At 51.4% G+C, this 13,778-nt stretch overlaps 1 protein-coding gene across 1 annotated transcript in view; it reads left to right on the plus strand.

Moving 5' to 3' along the window:
* PPIP5K2 (diphosphoinositol pentakisphosphate kinase 2) overlaps positions 1–13,778 on the plus strand; it is a 2,362,281-nt gene that overhangs the window by 954,589 nt on the left and 1,393,914 nt on the right. The gene's annotated exons all lie outside the window — the stretch shown is intronic.

Raw genomic sequence — 13,778 nt, forward strand, 5'->3', positions numbered from 1 at the left:
ACGGCAAGAAGATCTACTCCAACGCCTCCTTGAGCCTGCGTCAGGGTACCACAGATGCCATGCTGGCTGCCGCCAACCAACGGTTATGGTGGGAAATTGTGGACTTCCTCTGGAACTCCCCACCCAATGCCAATCATGCTTTAAGGCAGGGCTAGCAGAAGCCAAGCTTGTGGCGCATGACCTCATGGAATCCACAGTGGCTCATATCAATACCTCAGGCCTTGCCATCTGTATTGCCACAGACATGAGGAGAACATCTTGGCTCCGGGCAACAAAATTCAACCCGAATGTCCAGGAGCGCATTTTCGATCTACCGTTCGAGGGGGTGGGGGGGCACCTCTTCCACTCCTCTACGGATGAAGAGCTGGACAAAAAGAAGAACGTCTCTCAAACGGCAAAGTCTTTATCCATCCTTACAAAGACCACGCCCAAATCGTACACCCAATCTCAGCAGCGCTTGGAAAAGGGTCGCACAAATGGAGGGTTCAGCGGCTTCCAGGAACGCAGATCCAGGCAGCCGGACCGCTCGCCGTCTCAGAACCGGCACAAACAACAAAAAAGAGGGTGAGTAAGGGCTTTTTCCAGTCCCCCTCCTCCGCCTCAGCCTCCGAGGGAAAGAAGGCATGACACGCCCCTTCAGGTCCGCGTGTCTCTGGTTGGGGGGCAGGCTTGCGCTCAATGCACAATTCTGGTGCCAGAATGTTGCGGACCACTGGATCCTCTCCGTAGTATCCACGGAGTACCGCCTTCCCATCCCAGCCTCTCCATCCTCCTCCCCTCCACTCCCACAGGTTGGGACAGCAACTCTTTTGGCAGAGATCCGGTCACTCGTAGAGAGCCCGGCAGTGGAGGAAGTTCTGGCCTCCAGCGAGGCTTTTTCTTCTGCTCCAGGGTTTTCGCCTTTCAGAAGAAGAACCAAGCAGGCCTGAGAGTTGTGCTTGACCTTTCCACCCTCAACCTCTCCTTACCCCTGCAAAAATTCAAGATGGTTACGCCAGCTTTTATAGCAGAGACATTGGACAAGGGAGACTGGATGTGCTCCCTGGACCTGAAGGACGTGTACCTATACGTCCCGATTGGCCGTCCCATCATTCTTTCCTACGGTTCAGGATCATGGGCTACCATTTCCAATACAAAGTACACCCGTTTGGCCTCAACTCGGCCCCCAGGGTCTTTATCAGACTCATGAACGCTGTGGCGGCCCTCTTAAGAGCATAGGGCCACCATGTCTACCCATACCTCGACGACTGGCTCATCAGGGCCACATCTCCGGAAGCTGTCCACCACTCTTACCATGCTCTTAAGAACACACTGCACGACCTGGGCTTCTCGCTCAACCTCAATAAGACAGCTGCTCCCTATGCAGACTCTGACATTCCTGAGACTCATTTGGGACATGTGCTCTGAGAGGGTTTTCCCGTCGTAAGACAAGATCTCAGCCATCAAGAGGGCCACCGCCCACTGCCTCAGCAGAGAGGTGACCTCGGCATGGTGGTACCAACATCTCCTGGGTCTACTGGTGGCGGTACTGTTAGCCGTGCCGCACACGAGACTAAGGATGAGAAGGATTCAGCTGAACTTCACGGCCTCATGGAGTCAGGAGCTGGGCTCGCAATCAGAGATGATCAAAGTCCCGCCCTCTCTCCACCAGGACCTAACTTGGTGGTCCATGGACTGCAACCTACGGATGGGCAAGCCCTTCCGGCTGCCCTCTCCGCAGGCCACCATCATCACAGACTCCTCGCTCAAGAGCTGGGGAGCCACCCTGGATGATCTCTCGGTCCACAGCCCCTGGACTCTACAGAAGCAGGAATACCACATCAATTGGTTGGAGCTGAACGCCATCTGGCTAGCGCTCAGGACATTCCTACCACTTCTCAAGGGCATGGGTGTCCTCATCCAAACAGACAACTCGACCAGCATGTACTACGTCAACAAGCAGGGAGGCACCAGATCCCCTCCTCTGTGCAGAATGGTGATCAGCATGTGGGAATGGGCCTTGGAAAATGGAATTGTCCTCGCAGCAGTCCACCTCCCGGGGGAATCTGACCTGGAGGCGGACAGGCTCAGCAGGCTGGGAGCGGACAATTACGAGTGGCAGCTAAACGACCTTGTTATTCAGCAGATCTTCAACAAGTGGGGTCAACCCCAAGTGGATCTCTTTGCCAACTGGCACAACAAGAAGTGCCCCCAGTTTGCATCCTGGCAAGGTCATGGCCCTGGCTCTCTAGGCGACGCATTTCACCTCCAGTGGACCAGCATGAAGGCCTGTGCCTTTTCGCCCACTCCCCTGATTCACAGGGTAATTTGCAAGATCAAGGAGTCACGCCAACTCCTCATCATTCTGATTTGCTCCATGGTGGCCTTACAGACTATGGTTTTTGGAGCTCCTCAGCCTCTTGGAGGTGCCCCCGATACACCTTCCGATGGGCCCAGCACATCTTCTGCCACAGCAGGGGGGCAGGATCATCCACCCTGCACCAGGGAAACTAGCCCTCACAGCGTGGTACCTGAAAAGGTAACGCTTCGGCACCTTAGCCTCTCACAGGCCAATCTGGAGATCATACAGGGCACCAGGAGCAAAGCCACCAGGGCCCAGTACAAGAGCAAATGGACCAGGTTCTGCCACTGGGCAGACTCCAAGGGAATTGACCCCTTGGCCTGCAATTTGGACGACGTGCTCTCCTTTTCGGCACACCTCGCTCATTCGGGCGTACAGGTCGACACCTGCCGTACATACCTTACAGTCATTGGGGCTTACAGGAACTCAAAGGAAGGCATTTGTTCCTCCAACCCTATCGTCAAGAAACATCTGACTGGTCTTGCTAGGGACCACATCCGGTGTGGGACCTTAATTTAGTCTTGGGCACCCTGGCGCACAAACCATTCGAGCCAATGATGTCCGCGGACATGAGGCTGGTCTCCATCAAGACGGCCTTACTAGTTGGTCTTACCTCGGCTCGCAGAGTCAGCGTGATTCAGGCGCTGGTCGCCTCCGACCCATATACCACCTTTCACAAGGACAAGGTAGTCATGCAGACACACCCAGTATTTTTGGCCAAGGTTCCGTCCGCATTTCACTTGAACGAGGAAATAGTCCTTCCTACGTTCTTTCCCGATCCCAAGGAGAAAGCACGGAGAGTGCTGCACTGCCTGGATGTCGGGCGTGCCCTAAAATTCTACTTGGACAGGACCAAGGGCTTCCGCAAGTCGGACGCCCTGTTTGTCACATTCGGCGACTCGAGGCCAGGCTATCAGGCCTCCTAGGCTTCCATATCCCGCTGGATGGTCTCTGCCATCAAAGAAGCGTATGAGGGCCAGAACAAGCCGCTCCCGGCCAACATGCATGCCCACGCAGTAAGGGCCAAGGCAACGGCCATCGCATTCCAACGCCATGTCCCTTGGCAAGTCATAAGCAGTGCGGCCACTTGGGCCTCTCCCTCGGCTTTCTGCAAGCATTACTGTTTGAATGCCGGTTTGAGATCTGATGCGGCTTTCGAACAGGCGGTTCTCGGGAACCTATTTGCTTCGGGAGGGTCTCCTCTCCACCCTGGGGCTACAATCAGTTGTTATCGCCAATACAGTATGGAGGAAAGGGGACGGGACGTAAGAGTAATTATAAGTTACTCACCGTTTTGACTAACATACTCTTAGTCCATAGTCCCCATTCCTCCATACGTCCCACCAACCTCCCCACTGTCCCACCAACCTCCCCACTAATCATACTGGTGTCATTATGCAATGTTAAATCTATTGTCAACGCATCAATGGGGACTGAGGTGCGGCGCCAGAGGGTCGAGCCATGGCAGCGCATGCCACCTTTGCCGCACCCCTGCGCACCTCCTAATTTAAAGGGGAAGAAGGTTTTTTCTGGTGAAAAAGGTTCCGTCTCCCGTCCCTTGGAAGGGATGCCCATACAATATGGCGGAAAGGGGACTGTTCGGGAGAATTTTCTTATAAGGCTAATTTCCCAAACCTAGTGAGTCCCCCAGCAGCTTTGCTGGATTTTTGGGGTTTGCTCTTAGGCATGATTTGAGGTATGTCTTTGACTTATGTGCTTGTGGGCTATGGGGTTTCTTTTACTCCATAGGGTATCATCTGTTTTTCTGTATGTGTGGTACACAGCACCCTCAGTGCAGTACCACAGGGGTGTCACAGTGACCCCCAAACATAGACTCCATACCCTGGGACTGACTATTTTCTCCCAGGGCATGTAAACTCACCATTGGCTTTACTAGTCCAAAATTGTGAACAGAACCAGCACAAACCATCATATTGTGGAAGTACTGGTAAGGGGTATTCGATTGCCCCTGGGTCTGTTTTCGAGGGGGCACCGTCCCGTCCCCCCCTCATCGAGTTTCTGGCTGGTGGCATTGGTTACCACGCAAAATCGCAAAATATTCCACTGGAATATTCTCTATGGGATTTTCCCATTCATTTTAAACGCACCACTTTTTGGTGCAATGTTAAAGATACCGCCGGTTTATTTTTTTATTATTTTTTAAAAAATGTAAAAAAAACATTTTATTGAGCTATAAACACAACCAAACAATACAAACCAAACAAACAGTGCATGTTCCAACAGTTTCATTACACTTTCTTAACTTCTAGCCACTACTTCCCTTATCCCACCTCCCTTTACGAGTCTATTGCTAAACATTCAGTTTCCGCATCCTGTGGTACTGTCTCCTCTTCTACAGGCTCCGCCGGGTCACCTATTGACCCAAACAGTTCGGCTATCAATGATTTCCAGGCCATCAGGGGCTCAGTCTCCCCCCACCCGTGCTACTCGCTTCTTGCCATAGCATGGTTTCCGCTTCCGCCCTTTTTTGAAAATCTCTCCACCACACCTCCACATTTGGCACGTGGCATGACTTCCATCCCATGGCAATTCTCCTTTTTGCAAGCACATAAGCCAGATCCCTCAGTTTACTCAGGTGCCTGAGCTTCTGTGGTCTTGGGAACCCCCCCAGCAGACAGACCCACACTGTATCCACTACAATCTTGACCCCCTTTTTTCCAGTTTCCCCTTCACTTCCCTCCAGAAGCGTTCTATGATCGGGCATGACTAGAACATATGCACCATGCCCGTGTTCTCCTCATCACACTTTGGGCATGCTTGCCGTCCTGCATTCTCAAACCTCAATATCCTCCAAGGCGTCATATATTCCCTATGCGTTATGTACAGTTGAATCTGTTTCAGCGTCGCTATTCTAGACACCTTCTTATGATACCCCTGCGCCCATTCCCACATCCTGTGATCCATCGGGGCTCCAACTTCCGTTTCCCAATCTAGTCTCAACTGCGTGACCTCCTTCCCCACTTTACACATCAGCATTTCATACAATCTGGAAATCTCATGGCCCCCTTCAGCTATGTCTTATATCATATCAGTGGTGGCATCTGATTCCTCCACCAACACAGTTTCAGGCCATGTTCTGTTAATCCTCTGTACCATTCTATAATATGTAATGTACTGGCCCTCGTGCAACCCAGTTTCTTCCCGCAGCCCCTCAAAAGTAATACTAGAGCCCTCCCGCCAAATGTCACCCATTGTTGCCACCCCAGCCGGTTCCCAGTGGTTCCTGAGTATCATTCGTAGCTGCACATCTGCCCCCGTTAATGCAACCAGTGGTATCTGCGGAGAGCATGGGGACGGGTTCTCCATCATCTGGCATGCCCTGCGCCACACCTTCCACCCCAGTAGCATCATTTTTGGGTGCCCCACCATTTCCGCCCTGGGTACCCAAATCATCTCTCTCAAATAAAATGGTGCACAATCGCGCCCAGACAGCCTAAATTCTAGGTTTCCTCGTCAGAGCCATTTGGTGACATATTGTAACTGGCTTGCCACGTATTACGCCTCATAGTTGGGCAGTTTTATCCCTCCTTTGTCATGGAAGTTCTGTAGCTTCCATAACGCCACTCTATTTTGCGTGCCATGCCACAAAAAGTCCCTACCCATGCTATTCAATTTGGTGAAGAACTTCTTAGGAATCAGGTACGGTATATTCCCGAAAGTAGTGTAGGAGCCTTGGCAGAACCACCATCTTGAGCATTGCTTCCCGCCCCATCATTGCCAAGGGTAGCTTTGCCCAAAATTGCATGCACTTCTCAATTTTTTTAATTGCTACTTCTGTGTTGCACCTACGCTCCTCCTCCACGGTGTGGTATATATCTATCCCCAGCTACCGAAATGTGCTAACTGCCCATGGTACTTGCAATACAGGTAGTCGCTCCGATGGAATCCCCATGTACCCCCCTAATGGGAACATGCTGGACTTCTGGGGGTTCACTGCTATACCAGACAGACAACACAGCGTATCTCTCCAGCACTTCTAGGATGTACTGGAGATTTTCTTCTGGGAATTGCAAGTACAGTAGCATGTCATCTGCGTATAGGGAGATCAGATGCCGCTCCCCTTCCACCTCGATGCCTATGGTGTCATATTGCTGCCTCAAATATATTGCTAGAGGTTCCAGGGCCAGTATGTAGAGCATTGGAGACCACAGACATCCCTGTCTAGTACCCCTGCTGAGCTTCTACCTTTCCGATATCACAGATCCTGTCCTAACTCTAGCCAGCGGTTCGCTATATAGTATTTTCGCCAACCTTACATATCCAGGCCCTAACCCGCAAGCAGCCATGGCCATTTAACTGAATCAAAGGCCTTGATTGCATCCAAAGACACAATTGCCATTTCATCATCTCTTTCACTGCCACCCTCAATGATTCTCTGGAGTCGCCTATGGTTATTGGTAATATTTCTATGTGGGACACAGCCCGTTTGATCCGGGTGTATTAGTTTGCCAATAACCTTCTTCAGTTTATTTGCTAAGACAGCAGTAAATATCTTGCTGTCTTGATTCAGCATTGACAAGGGTCTATAGGAGCTGCAGCTGTGCCCAGGTTTATTAGGTTTGGGGAGCGGTATAATGACGGCCTCTCTCAGTGACTCCGGTAAGCCTCCCGTCTCGAACGCTTCGTTTAACATCTCTAACAGTGGGGGGAGGACCTCTTCCATGTATACTTTGTAAAACTCACTTGGGAGTCCATCTGTCCCTGGGGTTTTACTAGTAGGCAGCTGCCTCACGACCTCCCCTAATTCTTCTAAGGTAATCGGGGTATCTAGTTCTTCTCTCTCCTCCTCGCTTATCTTGGGCAACCCCATGTCCTCCAGCGTTTCTTCCATCATAGTGCGACTACTCACCCCGTCGTCTCCGTATAACACTTTATAATAATCCACAAACGCTTGATTAACTCCCTCCTGGGTGTCCTCTACGCTACCGTTTTCTTTTTCTATAGTCCTTAATTGTGACTCTCGGGTCTCACTCTTATATAACCACGCCATAAGTCTCCCCGGTTTATCACCTCCCGCATGCTGTCTCTCTTATAATTGAGGTTACACAATCTATCCCAGTATTCTGCACATTTTTGCTGTAGCCTAAGTGTCAATTCTAGCTTCTCTGCTGTATCATCTTTGCCCCTTAAAGCCTCTTCAAGTTTTTCCTCCGTCTCCTGTAGTTCAGCTAAAATCCACCTTGTAGACCCTTGGATTTTGCTATGGCTACCCCCCTCATGACAACTTTAAAGGCCTCCCATAGTGTTCCCGCCAAATCTACGCTCCCAGTATTTGTTTCAAAATAATTTACAATCTCCTCCCTCAAGTCCTCCCTAAAAAGGAGTATCTCAACGCTTCCGCTCGTAGGCACCATGTTGGGATCCTCACTCTCGGGGGGCAGTATTGCCATTCGAGAATCAGGGGCGAGTGGTCCGAAAGGACCCTGGCTTTGTACTCTATTTGTGTGATCTCCGCTATCATTTCAGGTGATGTGAAGACATAATCCAGCCTCGTGGATAACTGCTGTGGGGCAGAATAATGTGAGTATTGCCTTTCCTGGGGTGCCTCACTCTCCATGCATCCTCCAAACCAAAGTCTCTCAGCAATGTCTGTAACGCTTTGGCTGCAGGGGCCGGTCTATCCATCTTCCCATCCGATCTGTCTACCCTCGGGTTCAGCACGCAGTTGAAGTCCCCTCCCCAGATCATTGCGCTTCCTACACATGCGCTCAGATTAGCACACAATGTTCTAATGTACGCCGCTGTGTTCTGGTTCGGGGCATACGTATTGACAATGCATATCTCCCTGTTCTCCACCAGTCCCCTCAGTATAACCATCCTCCCGTCTGTCTCAGCTACCACTTGCAATCGCTGAAAAAGGACATGTGGCGCCACCCAAATAAGCACTCACCTCGCATAAGCAGAATACGATGAGCCCACCAGCACTCCTTTCCACTTCCCAGCAATCGGGTCCATCCACTCTCGTGTAAAGTGGGCTTCCTGCAGCAATTCAATATCTATTTTCTGCCTGCGGAGGTACAACATAACTTTGTTCCTCTTTAAGTAGCTGTTGAGCCCCCGTACGTTCCATGTAAGTATGTCAAGGTCCCCCATGGCCTGTACAAGTTCCGTTCCTCCCCCCACAGGTGCAGTCTGACTCTAAATTCCAATCTAATCTGTATAGGCTCATTTCCTCTTAACCAAAAACACCCCAAACTTCCCGTTCCGCCTCCTGTCCCTTCCCCAACATCACTCCCCTGAACTGTTGCCCAACTCCATCCCTGGATCTCAGGCTTCCCCGCATCTAGCTCATTCTGGCTCTCGTCTGTACTCGAAGCTCCGCAGGGTGAAGCCGCCCTAGTGGCTAACCTACTACTATTACAACTATAATTCGTGGGGTAGGGTGCTTTCGCCCTGCCGCTCCTATGTCACTTCGGGTTAACTACACATTGCTACACAATTTGCGTATTTGTACACGCTACTATATTCCAGTCCTTGAAGTTCGTTACAGTCAGCGGTATCCTATCAAAATATCAGCTTCCTTTAGCCGTGCCCATTCATCTTAATCTTCATCTAGGCACCCCTAGGGCCCTCACTCAGTATGCATACAGTATCCCAGTCACTTATCGTGTTCCTCTTGAGCCTCTTCCGTGTCTCGTTCCGGGTAGCCCTGCAGATCCAGCACGTCGTTGCTTCTTCCGGAGTATCAAAAAAGTACATTTTGCTCTTGTGCACCACCTTCAATTTCGCGGGGTACAGAAGCATATATTTTATCCCAGCCGCGCGTAGCCTTCTTTTGATTACCACATAGCTGTACTGTTGCCTCTGGACCAACATAGTGTAGTCCGGATACGCCGTGATGGTGCTTGAAGCCCTTTCGATTGTTCCACCTTTTCGGAAGTACTCCAGTATCTTCTTGCGATCTTTATAGTTAAACATTTTGGTGATTATCGCCCAGGGAGGGCCTCGGCTTGCTCATAAGGGCTCTGTGTGCGCGCTCCACTGCAAATCCCTGCGCGAGTTTTCTAGCCCCAATTCCTTGTAAGAGTAGGTTCTCAACGTAGTCTGTCGGGTCCTGTCCCTCCTCTCCCTCCGGCAAGCCCACCACGCGGATATTGTTCCTTCTTGCTCTCCCTGCCGCTTCCTCCGCTCGAGACTCCAGGTTAGCTACCTGTTGTTAAAGTACATGGATCTCCTTTGCGTTGTTGGTGCTGGTGTCCGTGTTGGTTTTCACCGCGCTTTCCAGGCTGCTCGTTCGTTCTGCCAGCCCCCTGACATCTTGCCTCAGCAGGGTGACTTCTATGCCTACTGCGTCTATTTTAGCCTCCAGGGAAGTGCGCAGGTCTGACATCGCAACCCCCCATGAGTCTTTCAGCTCCATGTTGGCCTCTAATATCTGATGGTTTTCAGTCACTGTAGTGCCCTCCTCCGCTGGTGCTATCAAGCCTTTGGGCGCGATGGCTGCAGGAGATTGTTGCGTTTTGGCGAAAATATCCATTGTGGATTGCTTATTCTTGTTCTTGCTCACAGCCCCTCATGCCAACATCCTGCGGCCTGCTTCTCTGTATCAATTCAGCGTCGGTGTGCCTCCCCAACCGTCCTTTCCACCCTTATCAGCCACTGTAGTACTCTTCAGGCAGCCGCCATGCACCGTCTGCTGCCTCTTACCGTGGCTTTCTGCTCATTAGTCATTGCAGAGCGAGCACTTCATATGTCTATCGTGGCGCGGCCTATCTATTCCAGCGGCGCTGCGCAGGGTTCGCTCTGCCTCGTGTTACATGGGCGTGCACCTTTTTCCAATGCCGTGTCTCAGTGCTCCCAGTCGGGTTCCTCACGGGATTGCTCCACTCGCACATTTAGCAGTGCGCTGCCTGGGCTCCCGCTGTATGCGAACCGGGACTGCACAACGCTGTGTGCCAGCCCCTCACCTCACACCCCCGCTGCCCCTGGGCTATTGCCTTCCGGGTCGGCCCGCCGTCAGTATTGCCTGCGTAGCAGGCCCACGTGACACAATTGCAAGCACACGGCTTACCGCCGCAGGGGTTCCGCTTCGTCTCCGCTCGCCATCATCATTCTTTCCCCACAGCTGCCATCTCTATTCTGCCGCTCGGGTACTTCAGTTTCGTTTCCTTTCGTTGTCGGCCATCTTGTGTAACAATGTACCAAGCAGCAGCCGTCTTCTCCGAGCGATTCCTCCAGAATTCCACACATGATTCACTCGATCTTTATACAGTGTGCAGAGCACACGTTCCCATGCATGTGCTGTCAGCCCTGGACCCAATAGCACATTTTTGTAGGTAGTTATCAAAGATCATTTGTCGGATCCTCCGGAGCTGCTCAGGAAGCACGTCCTACTCCATGGCTGCCCAAGCCACGCCCCCCGCCGATTTATTTATTTAATATTAAATCACTGGTTGGGTCTTTTTGCCAGAACTGGAATCTAAAATGGTTTGTGTCCGTCTCTGTAACTCTGACCAAGGTCGAGCCCTTTGTTCCACTATTTTGGCGGGTTTCTCCACAGAAGCCCTCCAAGTGGTGCCACTCTGTCTGGGTTCTACTGGAAGGGTGGAGGGGGGAATTGGCACCCTGGACTGCGTTGCCGTAGCAACCCAAGTCGCACTCTACTCTGATTGTGTGATTGACACCCAGGCTGATGAATGGGGGTTTTTCTGCATAAAACCAGGGCCTTTGGGACTGGAACTTCAGAAGTCGCCACAGGACCTAAGAATCCGAAGAGGGACAAAGCTGAGCCATCTGCAAATACGACACCACCGGTGAAGCCCTGCTGCAGCTACCTCACCATTTTCCCGACGATAAGAGAAGATCTTCTGCTGGACGAGTCTTCTTCCTCTGAGCTGGTGGGACCAACCTGTTCACCCTTTTCGCCTTCCAAAGACGGCCCTTGGTCGAATCGCCCGTGCCAAGCACCCCGGCGGCCGGATAGCCAAGCTCACCACTTTGACCGCATATAAAAGGACTGCACCTTTTAATCGGTAACTCCGCGGCTGGTTTCATCCCTGTGCTGTGCATCCCCCAACCTCTTTTGAACACTCTGCAAAGACTTTCAGTGCACTTTAAACCATGTGATCCTGAGCACATTTCGCTTTGCTACATTTAAAGTGGGCCTGGCCTATGAACTTTGGCTCTACAGTATAACCTGCTTTTCTCCCCTTGCTCTGAACTCTTAAAAGTGTTGGGAACTGTTTTATTTTATGCCCTGCCTTTTCTCTCCCTTTTTAATCTAAACTATTGGAGTGCCATCTAGGTTAAGCAATCACTTCTATCTTGACAAATAGTTGTGTGTATATGTAGAGGTGTATATACTTACCTGACTGTGTTTTAGAGTATTTTTCATTGAGAGTGCTAGTGTATTACCTAAAGTGTGTTTTAAATAAATAACTATATACTTTTTATACAAAGCTCTGGTCAGTGTTTGTTTGCTCTACTGTGTTTTGATCCTATTGTGTATACTCTGCATACTGCCCTACTCTTCTTGAGAGAGGTCCGACTGCTCAGCCACAGCTACCAGGTAAATCTGGGTGGTGCAGACTGCTACCAATTGGGTTTACTGCTGCTCCTGTAGTCTTCATCTTTTTGCAGTGTTCCCCAAGGGAACTGCACAGGATTCTGCCTAACAGGGACTATGGACTAAGAGTACGTAAGTCACTACGGTGAATAACTTATAAAGCCTGCAAACAGCCCGAGGTCATCAAGGCGCTATTACAAGAGTACACCTTAGTTCTCCAGCATTGGATCTTTCATGGATTCACATGCTTAGAATATTCCCCGTCGTCAGGCTCGGAATCCTTGGTAAGTTATATAGACATTTTCCATAGGAAAAATTCTGACACTTTTGTGTCCTATCTACGTCGTTTTCGGCCGCGCACGCCGGCGCCACTAGGACGTAGGGGTATATATAGCCCCGCCCCCGGGGCTCCCTCAGATTTCAACCGTCTTCCAAAGTGGTGGGATTACCTCACGTATCTGCTATTTTGTTAGGTTGTTCTTTTTACTTCTGCGACTGTTTGTTTTTCTCAAGAGAATGTCTGGAAAGGCGTTGTTTCATCCGTGTGCTACGTGCGGCCTTAAGAAGGTGTACGAAGGGGATGGTCATATGGACTGCATTTACTGCCTTCATCCTCACCACACGGTGGACACTTGTGAAATCTGTCAAGGTTTCTCCCCAAAAACCCTCAAAGATCGAAAACGACGCCTGGTCGATTGGCTCAATGATGGAGCGGCTGCGTACCCGGCATCGGAGGTGGGCTCCATGGCCTCAAAAAGTAAGTCGGAACCCCTGACGAAGAAGGCACGTGCTGCCGAAAAACGAACCTCGGAGTCTTCGAAAAACGACCCTCGGAGAAACATTCGGAGAAACATTCGAAGGCCTCCTCTTCACACAAGGCGTCTTCTTCTTCCTCCTCATCTAAAAAGGAGAGAAAAGAACCATCTAAATCCTCCTCAGGAGACCGTCATAAGTCTACCTTGAGCCGAGAGGCCGCAGCCAGCAAGTCGGCCCCAAAAGCGGCGGGAACACCTCAAGGCCCTGCGCCACTGGCTTCGCCGACGACCCGCTCGTCGAAGCCTGCGTCATCGGCGGCTCCTCACACATGTCAGACTGCGGCGGTAGGAAACATATCGTCGACGGTGGTCCCGTCGATGGGATGGCAACCGGAGGTTTTCGATTGAGGCCCTGCTTCAACCAGAGGCGACTTTCTCCATCTCGTCGGCTGACGAGGAACGCGACACGGTCGCGCGCCCAATCGATCTGGGTCTGCAGCCGACCAGCGCAATGTCGCTCTTGGGTGTGGGTTCCATCCCTACTACCTCGTCATTACTGAACCCTCAGGCGATTCTGTCCTTGGAGGTGCTAAACACGCTACAAAAACTATTACAGCGTTTGGACACACAAATACCCCAGCATGGGGTCCCGACACGGAGACAGTCTACGCCATTCGTCGACGAGCCGGGCCCAGCTCCTCGCTCGGCGACCAGGATTACGGCCGCTTCCCACGCGCCGGAAGATTGCCCTACCCTGCAAGAGGAAGGAGAACTACAGGACTCTGACCGTGAGGGAACAGGTTCAGACATCTCACTATCCCCCTCAAAGGACCCAACTTGGGACTCTGAAGCGGAGATGGAAGCTCCGAGAAGCCTGGCACAGCCATCGCCACCTGACGACGTGGGTGCATTCCATGCCATGATGAGTAAGGCGTGTTCGGAGTTTGGCGCAGTCCCTGAAGAGGAGAAAAAGGATTTTTTTCTTTTTGATCATATGGGCAACCTTCGCCGGAGTCGGTGGTATCGGCGGCGGCGTCGAGAAAGGCCAGGTCTCAACATAAATGCACAACCCCTCTAGACAACGAGGCCAGGAGACCGGACGCTTTCGGCAAGAAGGTGCTGTCCGTCGGCGCGACTACAGTTACAGCAGCCAACT

The sequence above is a fragment of the Ambystoma mexicanum genome, chromosome 6p (genome assembly GCF_040938575.1).
Source record: "Ambystoma mexicanum isolate Mex_15411 chromosome 6p, UKY_AmexF1_1, whole genome shotgun sequence".
NCBI lineage: Eukaryota > Metazoa > Chordata > Amphibia > Caudata > Ambystomatidae > Ambystoma > Ambystoma mexicanum.